Source organism: Ranitomeya imitator, chromosome 2 (genome assembly GCF_032444005.1).
Source record: "Ranitomeya imitator isolate aRanImi1 chromosome 2, aRanImi1.pri, whole genome shotgun sequence".
Taxonomy (NCBI): Eukaryota; Metazoa; Chordata; class Amphibia; order Anura; family Dendrobatidae; genus Ranitomeya; species Ranitomeya imitator.
The window spans coordinates 455,770,047-455,794,172 of record NC_091283.1 but is presented as its reverse complement, the minus strand read 5'-3'; the positions used below and the strand labels follow the sequence as shown (position 1 = coordinate 455,794,172).

Below are 24,126 nucleotides of genomic sequence, written 5' to 3'. Positions count from 1 at the left end.
GCAATGTACTATGTGTTTGTGCAGTAGGCTATGTGGCTGGGCACTGTAATGGGGCTGTGCAATATGTTTTGTGGACAAAATACTTACTGACGGCGGCCAAGGACTGGTCTTAAGAACTGTAAACATTTGGAATATTTATAGGGCACAGACTTGGCCGCAGCAGCACCACTCTTCGAGCGCTCCTCCTCTGCCCGTAGCCCCTTATTGAAACGGTCCTTGATGGATCGCCATCTGATCCTCAACCTTTTAACTGTGAATGCAAAGGAAAAAAAAGGTTACATATGTAGCATTTGAAATGGATAAAACAACCGTGTGCGATGCAAAACTTTAGGTGTTTATTGCATCACACACGGTTGTGTTTATCCTGGAAAGATGGTGGGTCATAGCAACGTATCTGCACGGCGTATCAGCAATACTCACCAAAGTTGGCTTTGTCCTTTGCAGGAGCTATGTCAAAGCCCTCCCACAGCGACTTTGCCACCTCTACCCACAAACGCCTCAACACCACCTGGTCCAGGGGCTGGCTGGCACTTTTCAGCCTGGGGGGCAATCACAAGGCAGTGGCCCACCAGTTGCGGTGGACCACCCCTGCCCTCCTTATCTCTGGTCCCTGCATTAAAGCAGCAGAAATAACATGCTTTAAAAAATGGGAAGGTATATAGATATGGGAACAGAACGGAGCTTGCTGAATAGATATGGGAACACAAGCAAGCTTACTACCTACATAGATACTGCAACAGAAGAAAGCTGACTGCATAGACACGAGAATGGAACCAAGATTACTACATACATACCTGAACTGAAATGAGCTTACAAAAAAGATATGTGAGCAGAATCAAGCTTGCTACAAAGCTATGGGAAAAGAACGGAGCTTACTACAGAGATAAGGGAGCAGAGCCAAGCTTTCGCTAACTAAGTCTACTACATAGATAGAGCAATAAAACCAAGACTCCTACGTAGATATGGGAACAGAACCAAGCTTACCGCATACATATGGTACCAGAATCTAGATTACTACATTGATACAGTGCCAGAACCAAGCTTACTGCTTACATATGGTACTATAACTGAGCTGATTTACAAACATACATACAACTCCAGAAACACGGACATGTAAAACACACAGTATGGCAGGGGTGTTGCTAGGGTCATAAAAGATCAGGGGCCCAAGCCCCAAAGTGCATGTCTCCCCATACGACCCCCCTCTAGCTATTTAAAATAGCATCTATACGTGTATAATTACAGTATATACTGTTGCTAACCAAAAACACACAATGCAATGACCAATATTATAAAATTACGGCTATAAAATGACAAATAATACGGCTACACAATGTCAACTACCATAACCACTACACAGCGAATACATAATATTATCATATTACCATTACCTCTACATAACAAAACACTTTATATAAATACCAATGACACCACTATACACCTTCTACTACATAATGACTGAAACACATTAAGCTGTTACTAAATAAAAAAAAGAAAACAAAAATGCTACTAAAGAGCAATAATACCACCTTATAGTAACCGTATATTGGTAGATCCCAGCCCTGCACATACATGTGATTACAGTACAGTCATATATAGTAACTTACAGATGACGTTTTTTTCTGATTCAGGTGCCCCTATGAAAACTATTAATTTCCCTATTTATAACAAATAATGTCCTCTGGGTTCCCAACCAGCTCTGTATACAGTGGGTACGGAAAGTATTCAGACCCCTTTACATTTTTCACTCTTTGTTTCATTACAGCCATTTGGTAAATTCAAAAAAGTTTATTTTTTTCACATTAATGTACACTCTGCACCCCATCTTGACTGAAAAGGAAAAACTGAAATATCACATGGTCATAAGTATTCAGACCCTTTGCTCAGTATTGAGCCTTCTTGGGAATGATGCAACAAGTTTTTCACACCTGAATTTGGGGATCCTCTGCCATTCTTCCTTGCAGATCCTCTCCAGTTCCGTCAGGTTGGATGGTGAACGTTGGTGGACGCCATTTTCAGGTCTCTCCAAAGATGACCATTGGGTTTAGGTCAGGGCTCTGGCTGGGCCAGTCAAGAATGGTCACAGTTTTTCTTAAGTCGCTCCTTTGTTATTTTTGCTTTGTGCTTAGGGTCATTGTTTTTTTGGAAGGTGAACCTTCGGCCAAGTCTGAGGCCCACAGCACTCTGGAAGAGGTTTTTATCCAAGATATCTCTGCACTTGGCCGCATTCATGTTTCCTTCAATGTCAACCAGTCATCCTGTCCTTGCACCTGAAGAACACCCCATAGCATGATGCTGCCACCACCATATTTCGCTGTTGGCATTGTATTGGGCAGGTGATGAGCAGTGCCTGGTTTTCTCCACACATACCGCTTAGAATTATCACCAAAAAGGTCTACCTTCATCTCATCAGACCAGAGAATCTTACTTCTCATAATCTGGGAGTCCTTCATGTGTTTTTTTAGTAAACTATTGGGGCTTTCCTATGTCTTGCACTGAGGAGAGGCTTCTGTCGGGCCACTCTGCCATAAAGGCCCGACTGGTGGAGGGCTGCAGTGATAGTTGACTCCATCTCCCTACTGCATCTCTGGAGCTCAGCCACAGTGATCTTGGGGTTCTTCTTTACCTCTCTCACCAAGGCTCTTCTCCCACGATTGCTCAGTTTGGCTGGACGGCCAGGTCTAGGAAGACTTCCGGAGGTCCCAAACTTCTTCCATTTATAAGCGTCTGTTCTATAAGGAACCTTGAGAACTGCAGAAATTCTGCTGTAACCTTGGCCAGATCTGTGCCTTACCACAATTCTGTCTCTGAGCTCCTTAGCCAGTTCCTTTGGCCTCATGATTCTCATTTGGTCTGACATGCACTGTGAGCTGTGAGGTCTTATACAGACAGGTGTGCGCCTTTCCAAATCAAGTCCTATCAGTTTAATTAAACACAGCTGGACTCCAATGAAGGAGTAGAACCATCTCAAGGAGGATCACTAGGAAATGGACAGCATGTGACTTAAATATGAGTGTCTGAGCAAAGGGTCTGAAGACTTATGACCATGTGATATTTCAGTATTTCTGTTTTATTAAATTAGCAAAAATTTCTACCTTCCTGTTTTTTTTCAGTCAAGATGGGGTGCAGAGTGCACATTAATGAGAAAAAAATGAAGATTTTTGAATTTACCAAATTGCTGCAATAAAACAAAAAGTGAAAAATTTAAAGGGGTCTGAATACTTTCCATACCCACTATGTATATAGGATAATATGTAAGTGGTGTATATTACGCAATGACTACAGACATCAGATATTACACCAGTCACATATCCAGTATATACCATCAGATGTCTGTGCACGTAGTATATTACATATAGTATACAGGATATGTGACTGGTGGGTGATATGTCTACAAACATCAGATGTCATATACAGGATAGTATGTGACTGGTATACTGTATATAATACTACGAGTACAGACATCAGGTGTTTGACCATCACATACAATATTATCTACTATATAACATCTGATATCTGTACACATAGTATAAGGGTATGTTTCCATGGTCAGGAAACGTAGCTCTTTGGATGCAGCGGATACCCCGCTCCGCCCAAAGTGCTGCCCCCCTTTGTACGCGTGGTGATTCCGCCTGTGTTCATTGAGCACATGCGCATGCGGAATCACCGCATCCTGTACATAGAGTGGGTTATTTATCTTGCGGAGACGGAGCGTCTTCTCCGCAAGATAGACATGCTGCGATCTAGAAAGACGCGCTGCATGTGCGTAAATGCAGGGCCGCCAGATGCGTCCCTGCACGCATAGTGGAGATGGAATTTCATAAAATCTCCTCCACTATGCTGTAATATCTGGACGCTGCGGATATACACAGTGTCCAATCCGCAGCAAATCCTGATGTATTATGCCACGTGGAAACATGCCCTTACACATACAGGATAATATATTACTTGCATATAAAACATTGTCATACAAACATCAGATGTTGTACGGTATACACATGTGTATGTATGTAGATACGTATACATGAGAGTGTGCATACTGTATAACATCTCATGTCTGTACGCAAAGTATAAGGCCATGTTCACACTTGCGCATATTTGCCATGTTTTTTTTCTGCGCAGATTTGTTAACAAAACCTGATGCCAGCAAAGTGAATGAGAAACGTGAAGTGTCCTGCAGATGTTGAGTATTTCTTGACTTAGTTCACACAGGGCGTTTTTGCAATGTATGTTATTGTTGATGCTTTTCTTATGCAAATTTTCAGCTGCATTTTACAGAACCAGCAAAGTCTATGAGATTTCAGAAATCTCATGCACACTGTTTTTTTGTCATCAGGATTTTGTGCTTTGCATGTTTTTTTGCACAATGGAGCATGTCACTTTCACCATTTGTTTACCCACTGAAATGAATGGGTGGTGAAAAAATGCTGACAAAACACACCAAAAACTCAGGTATCAGGTTTTGCTGCATTTTTGTGCCAAAACCCTGATTCTATAGAATAGGACTTTTTTTTTCAACACTTAGCTTTATCAGCATGCACAAGAGACAAATCTAGGATGCCAAAACCGCAGCAAAAACCTCATTAAAAACGCAGCAAAAAACGCAGGAAAAACAAACGTTTTTCTGCAGCTTCTTTCCTGCCAAGAGATCAGGTTTTGCTGCAGAAAAACCGCATAGTGTGAACTTACCCTTTCAGATTTGGTGCAGAGAATAATCTGCAGCATGTCAATTCTCTGTGCATTCTTCCCTGCGTTTTTTACCATTGATTTCACAATCAGTTAAAAGCGCAGGGATAAAAAATACTGGTTTTGTAGCTGCGTGTTTCCTGCAAAGAAAGGCTGAAATTTTACTTTGTGCACATTCCCCAAGGGTATGTCCACAGATATTTCTGCCCCATTTCTGTCTTTCTTTGCAGGAAAAAGGCTGCATATTGTAGTTTTTGAGGTGTTTTTTACATGCAATTTTATTGCAGATTTGTCCCCACTTATTAGGCCGGGATCACACACAGTGCGCTATGGCCGAGTCTCGCAGGTTAAAACCAAGCTCTGGCACCGACACTCCAGAGCGGAGCATGCGGCCGCACAGCAATACATGGAGCCGCACGCTCTGCTCTGGAGTGTCGGTGCCAGAGCTTGGTTTTAACCTGCGAGACTCGGCCGTATCTCACTGTAGTGTGACTCCGGCCTTAAGGTACCGTCACATTAAGCCACGCTGCAGCGATATAGACAACGATGCCAATCGCTGCAGCGTCGCTGTTTAGTCGTTGTGTGGTCGCTGGAGAGCTTTTTACATTTACAATGGTAACCAGGGTAAATATTGGGTTACTAAGCGCGGCCCTGCGCCACCCTGTGTGTGATGCCGATCCAGCGATGTGCTCACTTGTAACCAGGGTAAATATCGGCCCTGCGCTTAGTAACCCGATGTTTACCCTGGTTACCATTGTAAATGTAAAAAAAAACACTACATACTTACATTCCGGTATCTGTCTGTCCCCCGGCGTCACCTTCCCTGCACTGTGTAAGCGCCGGCCGTAAAGCAGAGCGGTGACGTCACCGCTGTGCTCTGCTTTACGGCCGGCCGGCGCTGACAAAGTGCAGGGAAGCTAACGCCGGGGGACGCGACAGACACCGGAATGTAAGTATGTAGTGGGGGTTTTTTTACATATACAATAGTAACCAGGGTAAATATCGGGTTACTAAGTGCGGCCCTGCGCTTAGTAATCCGATATTTACCCTGGTTACAAGTGAACACATCGCTGGATCGGCATCACACATGTCGATTCAGCGATGTCAGCGGGTGATCCAGCGACAAAATAAAGTTCTGGCCTTCTAGCTCCGACCAGCGATGTCACAGCAGGATCCTGATCGCTGCTGCGTGTCAAACACAACGAGATCGCTATCCAGGACGCTGCAACGTCACGGATCGCTATCGTTATCATTCTAAAGTTGCTCAGTGTGAAGGTACCTTTAGTCTGCGTGAAATCTGCAGCAAAAGCACTGATAAAAGTGATATGCTGAAGATTTACATCTCTACCAAATCTGCAAGGAAAAAACATAAGGAATGTTTGCACGAGACATCAGGATTCTCAGTCACTTGATGGCATTAGGAATCCCTTTAGGTTTTGTGACAAATCTGTGCAGAAAAATCTGCGACAATCTGCAGCGTGTGCACAGGCCCTAACACATACAACATAACATATAAGTGGCATTTGATATACTGTTAGGCCGGGTTCACATTAGTGTTTGAGTCCCCAGCGTGGTGCTGTGGACTTGTTTCCTTAAGCTCTGCCTACTTCCACATGCGTCCTGTGTACCTATCTTTAACATTGTGTACGCAGGGACATGTGTTGTATGCGGTGCGACGTTTTGATGTGCCTGCCGAATGCAACATGTTGCATTTTCTTGTGTTCTAAGGGGACGTCAAAATGATGCACGCGGATGCATCCACATACAATGCATGTCCCTGCGTACACAATGTTAAAGATAGGTACGCAGGACGCATGCAGAGTAGGTGGAACTTAAGGAAAGAAGTCCGCAGCACCACGCAGGGGACTCAAACGCTAATGTGAACTTAGCCTTATACAGTATATGCATTTTTGTATGTATAATACAGATCTAGGATAGTGTGTACACGGTATAACCTCTGATCTCTGTATTATTCTTTGTACCAGGCTCCGGCTGGATCAGTCCAGGGCAGGATTCAGTATTGTGTCTCTGGTCACTCTGAGGTACAGGCAGGGCTGCCACTAGGAATTTCAGGGCCCCATACTGGCAAAATTTTCAGGGCCCCTTAAGACTCCGCCCAGGCTCCACCCCAGCCCCGCCTCCACCCCTCGAACTGTCAACAGCCCCACCGCTGTCTCTTGCCAAAACTCCACTTCTCACAAATCACACATTAACAGTTCCCATTACCAGATCAAACACATAGCCAGCAGCTTTTGTTTTGGCCAAAAGGTTTTTTTAAATTTGAGACGACAACAAGGTAGACTCTTTTGGCCGAGCCCTACTCTACTCTAATCTATTAAACATTTGTTAAAATATGCAATACAATTTAGGTGTATTTTTATTTATTTTTCAATTGACCAATAATACCACATACAAGGGACAAATACAACAACACCATGACCAGACACCATATTATCACCACATAGTGACCTATAATACTATCTACAAGGAACAAATACCGCCACACCATGTGCAGACCACATATTACCACCACAGTGACTGAACAATATCACATACAAGGGACAAATACCACCGCAGCATGTCCAGACCACATATTACCATCACATGGTGACCAACTACATACAAGGAACAAATACCAACACAACATGAACAGACCACATATTACCACCACACAGTGACCGAATAATAGCACATACAAGGAACAAATACCGCTACACCATGGCCGGACAACATATTACCACCACATTGTGACTGAATAGTACAATACTGATCATTAATAAAAAAAAAATACTATCACCATAAGTGCCATTATACACAGGAGATCTGTACTTAGTATGCAGTGTGTGTACAGGTAATACAGTGGTCGCCGATGCCATTATACACAGGAGCTCTTCATATAGTGTCAGTGTACATGTAATACAGCGATCACTAGTGACATTATACACAAGAGCTCTGTATATAGTGTATAGTGTACATGTAATACAGCGATCACTAGTGACATTATACACAGGAGCTCTGTATATAGTGTATAGTGTACAGATAATATAGTGATCACTAGTGACATTATACACAGGAGCTCTGTATATAGGGTACAGTGTACATGTAATACAGCAATCACTAGTGACATTATACAAAGGAGCTCTGTATATAGTGTATAGTGTACAGATAGTTTAGTGATCACCAGTGACATTATACACAGGAGCACTGTATACAGTATACAGTGTATGGTGTCAGTGTACAGGTAACATACTCACCAGTGACGTCTCTAGCTAAAGTCCTTCATCTTTGCGTTTCTTTTTAATCCAGCGCAGACCGCTATCACTTCTTTCTGCCAGGACTCGTCTCATCTGCATAAAATAACACAGTTATCTAGAGCACCGCTTCCAGAGCACATTCCCCATTTTTTCCCTTTCTTCTACACTACACATCTGACTACAGACGTTCACCCACCATTAATATATAATTGGTTATTATGCAACCCACCATTCCAAATATAAATTATAATCCGCCACTGTGCCCCCACTATCTGTATATAGCCACTTTCCTCATTTAATATATAAATTAATTAGCACCTGTATTCTTCCAATTTATTACCAGTTACTTTATCCTCAACGAACCCACTATGTACCTCCCGCTCTAACCCTTACCCCAATTCATTATAGTTACATGCCCCTTCTGCCTCAATTCATTGCCACGTCTTCTCTCTCTCCCACCCTCTATTCATTATCAATTGATCTTCCCCACCCTCAAAATTCATTATTTGCTCTCCCCACCTTCAATACATCATTTGCTCTTCCCACCCCCAAGTTCAATTCAATTGCTGTCCACGTCCCTCACACTCACTTCATGTGCAGTCCCCATCACCCCCACTTCATCATTTAGTCCCCTATCATCATTTAGTCCCCTATCCCCCCCGTCACTTCATCTGCAGTCCCCCTTACTTCATCATTTGCAGCCCCCTATCATTTCATCATGTGCAGAACCCCCTCAAACACACTTCATCATCTGCAGTCCCTATCACTCCCACATCATTACCTATCCCCATCCCCCCCACATCATTTGCAATTCCCATCACCCCCACATCATTTGCAGTCCCCATCTCCCACATCATCATTTGCAGTCCCCATCACCCCCACATCATTTGCAGTCTCCATCACCCCCACATCATCATTTGCAGTCCCCCCACATCATTTGCAGTCCCCATCACCCCCCATCATCATCTGCAGTCCCCATCACCCCCACATCGTTTGCAGTCCCCCAACATCATTTGCAGTCCCCATCACCCCCACATCATCATTTGCAGTCCCCCAACATCATTTGCAGTCCCCATCACCCCCACATCATCATTTGCAGTCTCCATCACCCCCACATCATTTGCAGTCTCCATCACCCCCACATCATTTGCAGTTCCCATCACCCCCACATCATTTGCAGTCCCCATCACCCCCACATCATCATTTGCAGTCCCCCCACATCATTTGCAGTTGCCATCACCCCCACATCATCATTTGCAGTCCCCATCACCCCCACATCATCATTTGCAGTCCCCCAACATCATTTGCAGTCCCCATCACCCCCACATCATCATTTGCAGTCCCCCAACATCATTTGCAGTCCCCATCACCCCCACATCATCATTTGCAGTCTCCATCACCCCCACATCATTTGCAGTCTCCATCACCCCCACATCATTTGCAGTTCCCATCACCCCCACATCATTTGCAGTCCCCATCATCCCACATCATCATTTGCAGTCCCCCAACATCATTTGCAGTCCCCATCCCCCCCACATCATCATTTGCAGTCCCCATAACCCCCACATCATTTGCAGTCCCCATCACCCCCACATCATTTGCAGTCCCCCAACATCATTTGCAGTCCCCATCACCCCCACATCATCATTTGCAGTCCCCATCACCCCCACATCATCATTTGCAGTCACCATCACCCCCACATCATTTGCAGTCCCCATCACCCCCACATCATCATTTGCAGTCCCCATCACCCCCACATCATTTGCAGTCCCCATCACCCCCACATCATTTGCAGTTCCCATCACCCCCACATCATCATTTGCAGTCCCCCCACATCATTTGCAGTCCCCCCACATCATTTGCAGTCCCCATCACCCCCACATCATCATTTGCAGTCCCCTATCCCCCCTTCACTTCATCTGCAGTCCCCCTTACTTCATTTGCAGCCCCAATCATTTCATGTGTAGTACCCCCTCAAATACACTTTATCATTTGCAGCCCCCTATTATTTCATCATGTACAGTACTCCCTAAAACACACCCCATCATCTGCAGTCTCACTCCCCCCCACCTCACCTCACCTATTAAAAAAACAAAAATGTTTTTTATACTTACCTCAGTCGTTCCCGGGGCGTCTAGTGTTTCCAGCAGTGAAGCAGCAGCTAGAATGTATGGGCTGCTGAGAGGACCTGACAGGAGCCCCTACATTCTAGCACATTCACTACTGAGACGGCTAGAATGTATGGGCTGTAGTCAGGACCTGCAGGGAGCCCATACATTCTAGCCACAGCCGAGCAGGAGCTGTGCAGCCGACTAGGTAAGACGGCCGTGCACAGCTCCAAAAAGGCTCCCGGGCCCCAGCGCCGCAGTGCACAGTATTTTACTACATGATGGGGCCCGATCAGTAGAAGCACAACAGTGGGGCCCCGGATCTGCGGGCCCCTCTGTGTACTGCTGCTGACCGGGCCCCATACAGCAGTAATGGCTGTAATGCCCTGATGGCGGCCCTGGGTACAGGGATGGAGATTTATTGCAGGAGATTGAACTTTCCTGCAGATCTGGTGATCCTGGAGCTGATAACCTGTCACTGACAGGGCGACCCTGAAAGTTCACTCTCCTGCAATAAATCTCAGTGATCAGCAGAGCGGCCGCTGACTATATACAGGAGCGGCCCTGGACTTATCAGCGTCCCCTGCTCACCACACAGAAGCTCTACAGCACTCACCATCAGGTCTCCTGTCTGAGCCGCCCACAAGCTCCTCTCCGGCCGGAAGAAGATATACAGCCGCGCTCCCCCCACTCCAGCAGAGCAGACGGCCGCACACAGGGAGCTGTGCCTGCGTCTGTGTCTCCTCCACTGTGATGCTGCCTGCACAGCTAAAACAAGGCGGCCCCCTGGCGGCCTTAATCAGCTGCTTAGTGACCGGCCCAGGGGGCAAATGCCCCTTTTCCACCTGGGCCAGTCCGCCCCTGACCTGGTCCATGTGCCGGGAGTCACGGCTGTCCCACAACGGGCCACGCTCCTGGATGCTTGATATGAGGAGCTCCACATCAATGACTCCATGGTCCCGTTGTGAAACCTAGAAAAATTACAAACAGAAAAGGTTACAAATATGCAAATATTAACAAACACCAGCACCTGTCATGATATGTACCTTGGCCCTATCCTTTGTCATTTGATATATGTATATTGATGGTTTCTACACCTGTATTTTTGAATGTTTTGGTTGTTTCACCTTTGTTACCTTCCCCCAATACTTGCTACCCTGAAAAGTTTGAATGTAAGCTTACTAAACATCCCTAGTGAAAGCAGGATGCTAATCAAAAAAAAAAAAATAAATTGTTTAATAAAAATACTCACTCGCCGTGCTGACGCCACACCTTGGCCCTGACCTCTCTGCTCCCGCTGACTTCCTTCACCCTCACTTGAAGAAGCCTGTAAAAATTGTATAAAGAAATTATTTTAAAAACTACAAATGACTGCGAATAGTAAGGAAATTGACATAATTACTCACCACACTCCCCTGCGCCGATTGGCTCGATTCTGACACAGTGGCCATTGTAGCACGTTTGTTCTGCCATGAAAAAATGAAAAAAAAAAAATCAAAACTAAACCTAAATATGGCACATACAATAAAATATGCCCAAAATTTTTTACAACAACCACATTTGACTTTTGACTGATCGGACAAAGCAAAAATAAGAAAGCGACACCACAACGCCATACATTGCAAGAGAAGACAATCAATAGAAGAAACTATACAAGAATAGACCCAAACCAAAAAGCAAAAATAGACACCTATGTCCAAAAATGGACATATCAAAACTTTCTGAAAAAACATTACAGGCACAAAAATACAATGAAAGAGCAAAATAATGAACGCAATACTTTACAATTGCAACAAGACATGATCCTAAAAAACAACATCTTGTGACATCTAACCACAGAAAGACAAAAGGCAATAAAAACCATTCTAGATAACAAGCAATAAACATTACGGGACAACCGCTGTAAAAATATACAGCAACCCAAACATAAACCATAGCCAAATAGAAAATAAAACACATGGAATTTTTAAAAAAGGCCACCACCAAAAATAATATAAACAAATAAAAATTATACTACACACTTCGCAATGCAATCAGTCAATGAAGGAAGATATATGCCATACGGAAAACGACGTAAAAACATCAGCGATATTTTTTAAAATAAAGGGAAAGTACAATTGAAACTATAATGGCATAGCAGCAGCACGGAACTATACAATACAAAGACATCATAAATGTTGCCCCCCCACCAGCAAGAAAATACACTCAAGGAAAGAAAAAATAAAGCCAACAGCATAATCCAAAACACAGCAAGACATGAGCCAAGAAAATGCCACACAGTTACCACCAACAATAGAAACCAGAAAAACATGCACCAGAAATTTTACAAGACAAAATGAGCAAAAATCAATACATTGAACAACCACATGACACAAGAACAAAACACATAACCAAACCCAAACTAACGTAAAAAAAAAAAATAAAAGAAAAAAAAATTAAATAAAATAAATGCAATCCTATTAACCCAGAAGAACATCAGAACCAGACAAACAATTTTTCAATAACAACCCATAACCGTAATAGCACAGACCAAACATTACAAAAATATAGACAAATCAAGAAATAAAACACAGAATACAAAATGTGCAAAGAGAAATATATACTTACAAGTTTGGAAAGCAGATTCTCCAGTCTAGTCTTGTCTGGTGTGATGACTTGTGAAAGACAATGGCAAACCCCTCGTTTCTTTATATATATAGGTTGTTTTTTTTGTGTCTAGACAAAGTCTAGACAATGTTTTGCATTTTTTATTGGAAAACGCATGCGTCGTACAACGCACCACGACGCAAGTACTTGCGTCGTCTGCGTTGTCAATACAAGTCAATGGGAAAAAAGGCGCATCGCCGACGCAAACACGACGCAAACACGACGCATGCGTTTTTTAAAAGGTCGGCGCCGCCAGAAAAATGCAACATGTTGCGTTTGCCGCGCCCAGACAGGTGCGCCCTAACGCCGCATGCGGCGTAAAACGCAACACAACGCAACACAACGCATGCACATGCGGCCCCATGCGGCGCCAATGTTAAAGATAGGGCCGCACGACGCATGCGTTTTGTTGCGGCGGCGACGCTGCGGCGCAAACCGCAAATGTGAACGTACCCTAAGATGGTTCATTTGGTGCCTTTGCCTAAATTGCCTTCCTCTTCGGATTTGGTTCCATTGTTTTTTCAGCATGTGGTCCGTTTGCATGGTATTCCGGAGAATATTGTGTCCGACAGAGGTTCCCAGTTTGTTTCTAGGTTTTGGCGGGCCTTTTTGTGCTAGGCTGGGCATTGATTTGTCTTTTTCTTCTGCGTTTCATCCTCAGACAAATGGTTAGACCGAGAGAACTAATCAGACTTTGGAGACTTATTTGAGATGCTTTGTGTCTGCTGATCAGGATGATTGGGTGGCTTTCTTGCCATTGGCCGAGTTTGCCCTTAATAATCGGGCTAGTTCGGCTACTTTGGTTTCGCCTTTCTTTTGTAATTTTGGTTTTCATCCTCGTTTTTCTTCTGGGCAGGTTGAGCCTTCTGACTGTCCTGGTGTGGATTCTGTGGTTGACAGGTTGCAGCAGATTTGGGCTCACGTGGTGGACAATTTGGTGTTGTCTCAGGAGGAGGCTCAACGTTTTGCTAACCGTCGTCGGGGTGTTGGTTCCCGGCTTCGGGTTGGGGATCTGGTCTGGTTGTCTTCCCGTCATGTTCCTATGAAGGTTTCTTCTCCTAAGTTTAAGCCTCGGTTTATTGGTCCTTATAGGATTTCTGAGATTATTAATCCGGTGTCTTTTCGACTGGCGCTTACGGCCTCTTTTGCGATCCATAATGTCTTCCATAGATCTTTATTGCGGAAATATGTGGAACCCGTTGTTCCCTCTGTTGATCCTCTGGCCCCTGTGTTGGTTGATGGGGAGTTGGAATATGTTGTTGAGAAGATTTTGAATTCCCGTTTTTCGAGGCGGAAGCTTCAGTACCTTGTCAAATGGAAGGGTTATGGCCAGGAGGATAATTCTTGGGTTTTTGCCTCTGATGTCCATGTCGCTGATTTGGTTCGTGCCTTTCATCTGGCTCATCCTGATCGGCCTGGGGGCTCTGGTGAGGGTTCGGTGACCCCTCCTCAAGGGGGGGTACTGTTGTGAATTCTGCTTTTGGGCTCCCTCCGGTGGTTGTAGGTGGTAATGCAGTTGTCCCTGGGCTGCAGTCCTGGACAGGTGTATCTGCTGATTGCAATTCTGACTGGGGTATTTAGGTTTGCAGGACTCATGAGTACTTGCCAGTTGTCAATGTTTCTTGGGAAGTGTTGGACCTCTGTCTGGCTTCTCCTGCTTAGCTGCCAATTCAGCAAAGATAAGTGTCTGTTTCTTTTTCTATGGCACACAAGCTGTGTGCTTGTTTTTTGATTGTATTCCTGCTCTGTGTGTAGGAGTCTCTGGAATTGCAGATATACGTTCCACGTCTTTAGTTGGATGGAGGAATTTTTTGTATACTCTGCTGTGGATATTTTTGGAAGGGTTTTAATACTGACCGCACAGTACTCTGTCCTATCCTTTCCTATTTTAGCTAGAGTGGCCTCTTGTGCTAAATCCTGTTTTCTGACTGTTTGTGTCTTTCCTCTCCTACTCACAGCCAATATTTGTGGGGGGCTGCCTATCCTTTGGGGTTCTGCTCTAAGGCAAGGTAGAATTCCTATTTCCATCTTTAGGGGTATTTAGTCCTCCGGCTGTGACGATGTGTCTAGGGCTTGTTAGGTACACCCCACGGCTACTTCTAGTTGCGGTGTTAAGATCAGGATTTGCGGTCAGTATAGTTACCACCTACTCCAGTGAAAGTTTTCATGCTGCTCCAAGGTCACCGGATCATAACAGGCTCCATACCGAATGAGCCGCATATATTGCTCCATACGGAATTGACCTCATATAATGCTCCATACAGTATAGTGAGCCACATATCATTCTCCATACAGTATATGATGGGCTCCATCTATTGCTCCATATATAATGGGCCTCATATAATGCTCCATACAGTATATGATCGGCCCCATACAGTATACTGAGTCCCATATATTGCTCCATACAGAATGGGCCCCATATGATGCTCCTTACAGAATGGGTCCCATATAATGCTCCAAAAATAAATGGCCCCATAAGATGCTCCATGTATAATGGGCCCCATATAATGCTCCATATATAATTGGCCATATAAAATGCTCCATATATAATTAGTCCCATAAGATGCTTCATATATTATTGGCCCCATCTACTGCTCCATATTGAATTGGCCCCATAAGATGCTCCATATTAAATTGGCCCCATATAATGCTCCCTATAGAATTGGCTTCATAAGATGCTCCCTATATTATTGGCCCCATAAGATACTCCATATAGAATTAGCCCCATAAATTGCTCCAAATATTAAAAAAAAAAAATACTCACCTCTCGTTGCTTGACGTTGCTCTGCTCTGGACTCCTCACCGTCGGCATCTTCCAGCTCTCTGTGCTGCGACTGCTCAGGCAGAGGGCGCGCACTGGTGATGTCATCGCGCCCTCTGACCTGAACGTCACAGTCAGGATGGAAGACGCTGCAGTGCTGGAACCAGGAGAGGTAAGTATCGCAAGTGCCGGACCTGACTGCAGGAGCCATTGTCTCATGTCAGTGTGTCACTGGAGGTCCTATAGAGCAGTGACATCACCCGATGTCACTGTCCTATAGGGGAGATCGTCGTGGGACACTTGTTATTAATTGGGCTATGGCGGTAAGGTAGTATACGGTTGGTTTATTATTTTTAATTTTTTGCAGGTGATCGAGTATGGTAAGTATGATGAAATTAAGAATATTAAAATACTTTTTTCTGGCTGTGTCTTTTTATTTTTAATCCTTTCACTACTATAGGATTAGTAATGGATAGGCGTCTTATTGACACCTCTCCATTATTAACCGGGCTTAATGTCACCTTAAATAGCAAGGTGACATTAACCCCTTATTACCCCATATCCCACCGCTACAGGGGAGTGGGAAGGGAGGGGCTAAGTGCCAGAATTGGCGCATCTAACAGATGCGCCATTTCTGGGGCGGCTGCAGGCTGGTATTTGCAGCCGGGGGGGGGGGGGGCAATATCCACGGCCCCTCTCTAGGCTATGAATATCAGCCTGTAGCTGTCTGCGTAGCCTTTTTCCGTGTTTTTTTTTTAATTAAATGTTCATTAAGAAACATCGGTCTTGCTATTTCGTATCTACTAGATGGTGGCCCGATTCTAACGCATCGAGTATTCTAGAATATGTATGTAGTTTATTTACAAAGCGGTGTTTAAATCCCGCTGCAATATCGGTGATTGTCGCGTCTGGGCGCGACCAATCAGCGAAGCGTTGTTTAAATCCCGCGCCAATTCGTGGCCGAACTGCACCTGTCTCTGATTGGTCGCGCCAGTCGCTCGCCTCCAATCAGCAACGCGGGATTTCCGTTACAGACATACAGACCCTTAGACGATTATATATATTGATAATGGATATATTTATAGATAGATATATCTTTAGATACATAGATATACTAAACATCGGACTTGGTATTCTCTATCTATTATCTATCATCTACCTATTTATCTATCATCTATCTATTATCTATCGATATATCTATCCAGCTATCTATAGATATATCTATATAGATAATAGATACGATAGATACTATAGATACGATAGATACAGTAGATATGATAGATACAATAGATCTATCTATTATCTATCTATATCTATCTATATCTATCTATCTATCTATCATCTATCTGTTATCTATCATCAATCTATCTGTGTGTGTAAACATTATTCTTCAATGGAGTATGTAAATGAAGAGGTTGGACAAGAAATTACATCACCATTTTTTTTTGTACATCTTTATCTTGATTGAGCTTACAAAAACACACACAAATCCGCATGAAAAACGCATGAAAAACGCAGGTGATCTGCCAGTGACCTCAGGTGCAGATTTTACCTGCGTCAAATCCTGATGCAATCCTAAACTTGGAAACATACCCTTATTCTTCAATGGGGTATGTCAATGAAGAGGTTGGACAAGAAATGGCAGCACAATTTTTGTTAACCCCTTCATGACCCAGCCTATTTTGACCTTAAAGACCTTGCCGTTTTTTGCAATTCTGACCAGTGTCCCTTTATTATTATTATTATTATTATACATTTTTATAGCGCCATTTATTCCATGGCGCTTTACATGTGAATACGGGGCAAATATAGACAAATACATTAAACATGAGCAGATAACAAGGCACACGAGTACATAAGGAGGGAGGACCCTGCCCGCGAGGGCTCACAGTCTGCAGGGGGTGGGTGAGGATACACTAGGAGAGGGAAGAGCTGGCTGTACGGCTGTTCAGTAGGTTGAGGATCACTGCAGGCTGTAGGCTTGTCGGAAGAGATGAGTCTTCAGGTTCTTTTTGAAGGTTTCTATGGTAGGCGCAAGTCTGATGTGTTGGGGTAGAGAGTTCCAGAGTATGGGGGAAGCACGGGAGAAGTCTTGGATGCGGTTATGGGAAGAAGAGATGAGAGGGGAGTAGAGAAGGAGGTCTTGGGAGGATCGGAGGTCGCGTGTAGGTAGGTACCGGGAGACCATGTCACAGATGTATGGAGGAGACAGGTTGTGGATGGCTTTGTATGTCAGTGTGAGGGTTTTGAACTGGAGTCTCTGGGCGATAGGAAGCCAGTGAAGGGCTTGACACAGGGGAGAGGCTGGGGAATAGCGGGGGGACAGGTGGATTAGTCGGGCAGCAGAGTGTAGGATGGATTGGAGTGGTGCCAGAGTGCTAGAGGGGAGTCCAGAGAGTAGGAGGTTGCAGTAGTCGAGGCGGGAGATGATAAGGGCATGCACTAGCGTTTTTGCAGTGTTGCGGTCAAGGAAAGCACGGATCCGGGAAATATTTTTGAGTTTGAGACGACAGGAGGAGGCAAGGGCTTGGATATGTGGCTTGAAAGAGAGGGCAGAGTCGATGATCACCCCGAGGCACCGGGCGTGTGGGACTGGGGATAGTGAGCAGCCATTGACATTGATGGATAGGTCTGGTGGAGGGGTAGAGTGAGATGGGGGAAAGATGATGAATTCTGTTTTGTCCATGTTCAGTTGTAGAAAGCGAGCAGAAAAGAAGGCTGAAATGGCAGACAGACAGTGCGGGATTTTGGTAAGCAAGGAGGAGAGGTCAGGTCCGGAGAGGTAGATCTGCGTGTCGTCAGCGTAGAGATGGTACTGCATACCGTGGGATTCTATGAGCTGTCCCAGGCCGAAAGTGTAGATGGAGAAGAGTAGGGGTCCTAGAACAGAGCCTTGAGGAACACCGACTGACAAGGGGCGAAGTGAGGAGGTGGTGTGGGGGAGGGAGACACTGAATGTTCGGTCTGTCAGATATGACGAGATCCAGGAAAGGGCCAAGTCTGTGATGCCAAGGGATGAGAGGATTTGTAGCAAAAGGGAGTGGTCTACAGTGTCAAAGGCAGAAGACAAGTCCAGGAGAAGGAGGACAGAGTAGTGTCGCTTGCTCCTGGCAGTTAGTAGGTCATTGGTGACTTTAGTTAGGGCAGTTTCAGCTGAGAGTCCCTTTATGAGGTAATAACTCAGGAACGCTTCAACGGATCCTAGCGGTTCTGAGACTGGTTTTTCGTGACATATTGGGCTTCATGCTAGTGGTAAATTTAGGTCAATAAATTCTGCGTTCATTTGTGATAAAAACGGAAATTTGGCGAAAATTTTGAAAATTTCGCAATTTTCACATTTTGAATTTTTATTCTGTTAAACCAGAGAGTTATGTGACACAAAATAGTTAATAAATAACATTTCCCACATGTATACTTTACATCAGCACAATTTTGGAAACAACATTTTTTTTTGCTAGGAAGTTATAAGGGTTAAAATTTGACCAGCGATTTCTCATTTTTACAACGAAATTTACAAAACCATTTTTTTTAGGGACCACCTCACATTTGAAGTCAGTTTGAGGGGTCTATATGGCTGAAAATACCCAAAAGTGACACCATTCTAAAAACTGCACCCCTCAAGGTACTCAAAACCACATTCAAGAAGTTTATTAACCCTTCAGGTGCTTCACAGCAGCAGAAGCAACATGGAAGGAAAAAATGAACATTTATCTTTTTAGTCACAAAAATTATCCTTTAGCAACAATTTTTTTATTTTCCCAATGGTAAAAGGAAAAACTGAACCACGAAAGTTGTTGTCCAATTTGTCCTGAGTACGCTGATACCTCATATGTGGGGGTAAACCACTGTTTGGGCGCACGGCAGGGCTTGGAAGGGAAGGAGCGCCATTTGACGTTTTGAATGAAAAATTGGCTGCACTCTTTAGCGGACACCATGTCACGTTTGGAGAGCCCCCGTGTGCCTAAAAATTGGAGCTCCCCCACAAGTGACCCCATTTTGGAAACTAGATGCCCCAAGGAACTTATCTAGATGCATAGTGAGCACTTTGAACCCCCAGGTGCTTCACAAATTGATCCGTAAAAATGAAAAAGTACTTTTTTTTCACAAAAAAATTCTTTTAGCCTCAATTTTTTCATTTTCACAAGGGCAACAGGATAAAATGGATCCTAAAATTTGTTGGGCAATTTCTCCTGAGTACACCAATACCTCATATGTGGGGGTAAACCACTGTTTGGGCACTCGGCAGGGCTCGGAAGGGAAGGCGCGCCATTTGACTTTTTTAATGGAAAATTAGCTCCAATTGTTAGTGGACACCATGTCGCGTTTGGAGAGCCCCTGTGTGCCTAAACATTGGAGCTCCCCCACAAGTGACCCCATTTTGGAAACTAGACCCCCCAAGGAACTTATCTAGATGCATATTGAGCACTTTAAACCCCCAGGTGCTTCACAGAAGTTTATAACGCAGAGCCATGAAAATAAAAAATAATTTTTCTCTCCTCAAAAATGATTTTTTAGCCTGGAATTTCCTAATTTGCCAAGGGTAATAGGAGAAATTGGACCCCAAATGTTGTTGTCCAGTTTGTCCTGAGTACGCGGATACCCCATATGTGGGGGTAAACCACTGTTTGGGCGCACGGCAGGGCTCGGAAGGGAAGGCACGCCATTTGGCTTTTTAAATGGAAAATTAGCTCCAATCATTAGCGGACACCATGTCACGTTTGGAGAGCCCCTGTGTGCCTAAACATTGGAGATCCCCCAGAAATGACCCCATTTTGGAAACTAGACCCCCAAAGGAACTAATCTAGATGTGTGGTGAGGACTTTGAACCCCCAAGTGCTTCACAGAAGTTTATAACGCAGAGCCATGAAAATAAAAAAAAAAAATTATTTTCTCAAAAATGATATTTTAGCCTGCAATTTTTTATTTTGCCAAGGGTAACCGGAGAAATTTGACCCCAAAAGTTGTTGTCCAGTTTCTCCTGAGTACGCTGATACCCCATATGTGGGGGTAAACCACTGTTTGGGTACATGCCGGGGCTCGGAAGTGAAGTAGTGACGTTTTCAAATGCAGACTTTGATGGAATGCTCTGCGGGCGTCACGTTGCGTTTGCAGAGCCCCTGATGTGGCTAAACAGTAGAAACCCCCCACAAGTGACCCCATTTTGGAAACTAGACCCCGAACGGAACTTATCTAGATGTGTGGTGAGCACTTTGAACCCCCAAGTGCTTCATAGAAGTTTATAATGCAGAGCCGTGATAATAATAAATACGTTTTCTTTCCTGAAAAATAATTATTTAGCCCAGAATTTTTTATTTTCCCAAGGGTTACAGGAGAAATTGGACCCCAAAAGTTGTTGTCCAGTTTCTCCTGAGTACGCTGATAGCCCATGTGTGGAGGTAAACCACTGTTTGGGCACACGTCGGGGCTCAGAAGGGAAGTAGTGACTTTTGAAATGCAGACTTTGATGGAATGGTCTGCGGGCGTCACGTTGCGTTTGCAGAGCCCCTGGTGTGCCTAAACAGTAGAAACCCCCCACAAGGGACCCCATTTTAGAAACTAGTCCCCCCAAGGAACTTATCTAGATATGTGGTGAGCACTTTGAACCCCCAAGTGCTTCACAGACGTTTACAACGCAGAGCCGTGAAAATAAAAAATCATTTTTCTTTCCTCAAAAATTATGTTTTAGCAAGCATTTTTTTATTTTCACAAGGGTAACAGGAGAAATTGGACCCCAGTAATTGTTGCGCAGTTTATCCTGAGTATGCTGGTACCCCATATGTGGGGGTAAACCACTGTTTGGGCGCACGTCGGGGCTCAGAATTGAGGGAGCACCATTTGACTTTTTGAATACGAGATTGGCTGGAATCAATGGTGGCGCCATGTTGCGTTTGGAGACCCCTGATGTGCCTAAACAGTGGTAACCCCTCAATTCTACCTCCAACACACCCCTAACCCTTATCCCAACTGTAGCCGTAACCCTAATCACAACCCTAACCCCAACACACCCCTAACCCTAACCACAACCCTAATTCCAACCCTAACCCTAAGGCTATGTGCCCACGTTGCGGATTCGTGTGAGATTTTTCAGCATCATTTTTGCAAAATCCACGGGTAACAGGCACTGCGTTTTACCTGCGGATTTTCCGCGGATTTCCAGTGTTTTTTGTGCGGATTTCACCTGCGGATTCCTATTGAGGAACAGGTGTAAAACGCTGCGGAATCCGCACAAGGAATTGACATGCTGCGGAAAATACAACGCAGCGTTTCCGCGCGGTATTTTCTGCACCATGGGCACAGCGGATTTGGTTTTCCATAGGTTTACATGGTACTGTAAACCTGATGGAACACTGCTGCGAATCCACAGCGGCCAATCCGCACCGTGTGCACATGGCCTAATTCTAAAGGTATGTGCACACACTGCGGAAAATGCTGCGGATCCGCAGCAGTTTCCCATGAGTTTACAGTTCAATGTAAACCTATGGGAAACAAAAATCGCTGTACACATGCTGCGGAAAAACTGCACGGAAACGCAGCGGTTTACATTCCGCAGCATGTCACTTCTTTGTGCGGATTCCGCAGCGGTTTTACAACTGCTCAAATAGAAAATCGCAGTTATAAAACCGCAGTGAAATTCGCAGAAAAAACGCGGTAAATCCGCCATAAATCCGCAGCGGTTTAGCACTGCGGATTTATCAAATCCGTAGCGGAAAAATCCGCAGAGGACCAGAATACGTGTGCACATACCGAAACCCTAACCCTAACCCTACCCCTAACCCTACCCCTAATCCTACCCCTAGCCCTACCCCTAACCCTGCCCCTAACCCTAGCCCTAACCCTAACCCTACCCCTAATCCTACCCCTAACCCTACCCCTAACCCTACCCCTAACCCTAGCCCTAACCCTATTCTAACATTAGTGGAAAAAAAAATTCTTTATTTTTTTATTGTCCCTACCTATGGGGGTGACAAAGGGGGGGGGTGTCATTTATTATTTTTTTTATTTTGATCACTGAGATATAATCTATCTCAGTGATCAAAATGCACTTTGGAACGAATCTGCCGGCCGGCAGATTCGGCGGGCGCACTGCGCATGCGCCCGCCATTTTGGAAGATGGCGGCGCCCAGGGAGAAGACGGACGGACCCCGGCAGGATCGGTAAGTATGATGGGGTGGGGGGGAGCACGGGGGGGGGGGATCGAAGCATGGGGGGGTGGATCGGAGCGCGGGAGGGGTGGAACGGAGCACGGGGGGGTGGAACGGAGCACGGGGGTGGTGGAACGGAGCACGGGGGGGTGGAACGGAGCACGGGGGGGTGGATCGGAGTGCAGGGGGGGTGATTGGAGCACGGGGAGGGTGATTGGAGCACGGGGGGAGCGGACAAGAGCACGGGGGAGCGGAGCACAGGACGGAGGGGAGCCGGAGCAGTGTACCGGACAGATCGGAGGGCTGGGGGGGCGATCGGTGGGGTGGGGTGGGGGCACATTAGTGTTTCCAGCCATGGCCGATGATATTGCAGCATCAGCCATGGCTGGATTGTAATATTTCACCAGTTATAATAGGTGAAATATTACAAATCGCTCTGATTGGCAGTTTCACTTTCAACAGCCAATCAGAGCGATCGTAGCCACGGGGGGGGGGGGGGGGGAAGGCCACCCCCTCTGGGCTAAACTACCACTCCCCCTGTCCCTGCAGATCGGGTGAAATGGGAGTTAACCCTTTCACCCGATCTGCAGGGACGCGATCTTTCCATGACGCCACATAGGCATTCCAGGTGCCTTCTGGGAGAAGCGAAGTCTCCCTAAGCTAGAAGATCGTTGGGTACAGCCGGGACCAGCTGCTTCGAAAGCATCACCAAACCAGGGATTCAAGCTTCAGGAGGCTAATTTGCATATTCCAGGTGCCTTCTGGGAGAAGCGAAGTCTCCCTAAGCTAGAAGATCGTTGGGTACAGCCGGGACCAGCTGCTTCGAAAGCATCACCAAACCAGGGATTCAAGCTTCAGGAGGCTAATTTGCATATTCCAGGTGCCTTCTGGGAGAAGCGAAGTCTCCCTAAGCTAGAAGATCGTTGGGTACAGCCGGGACCAGCTGCTTCGAAAGCATCACCAATTTTTGCCTGTAGGACATTATTGCAAGAGAGCTTGGCTGAGTAGATTACACAAGAAGGAAAACACACAGCAAGTCAGCAGGATCTAGGAGCAACATGGCAGATGTGACAACCTACATGGTGAGCTGCAGCATGTGCTACATGTTCACAGATCGACCAGAAGAAGAATCCAATTTCACCTGTCAGAAGTGTAGACTAGTGGCCCTTTTAGAAGAAAAGGTGCGGGGTCTGGAAGAAAGAATAGCAACTTTGAAACTCATCAAAGAGAATGAAGACTTTCTAGACAGAACAGAAGCATCTCTACTGGTCACAGAAGGTGCAAAAAGTGTCAGAGAACCTCCAAAAGCAGATGAGTGGAAGCATGTGACCAAAAGAAGCAAGAAGACCATGGAGAAATCACCAACCACACAACTGAAGAACCGATATCAAATCTTTGTAGAGGATGAAGATGGCACACCTAAGAATGAAGCAATACCAGCAAGCAAAAAAGAAAAGGGCACACAGCAACAAGTGACAGCAAAAAGTACAGCCAAGAAGCAACGAAGAGTGGTGGTGGTGGGAGACTCA

At 45.1% G+C, this 24,126-nt stretch overlaps 2 long non-coding RNA genes across 3 annotated transcripts; both read right to left on the bottom strand.

Annotated features, from left to right (window-relative positions):
• Positions 1-508: 508 nt before the first annotated feature.
• Positions 509-10,684, bottom strand: LOC138664447 (uncharacterized). Of its 2 annotated transcripts, none has more exons than XR_011318347.1 (3): positions 10,665-10,684; positions 7,941-8,033; positions 509-610 (listed from the first exon to the last, which is right to left on the bottom strand). It is a non-coding gene; the product is annotated as an uncharacterized lncRNA (long non-coding RNA). The 2 variants fall into 2 exon arrangements; XR_011318346.1 differs by lacking the exon at positions 10,665-10,684 and adding an exon at positions 10,055-10,226.
• Positions 10,685-10,912: 228 nt separating this feature from the next.
• On the bottom strand, positions 10,913-13,142 carry LOC138664446 (uncharacterized). Its single transcript, XR_011318345.1, has 3 exons — positions 11,455-13,142; positions 11,301-11,375; positions 10,913-11,019 (listed from the first exon to the last, which is right to left on the bottom strand). It is a non-coding gene; the product is annotated as an uncharacterized lncRNA (long non-coding RNA).
• Positions 13,143-24,126: the final 10,984 nt, after the last annotated feature.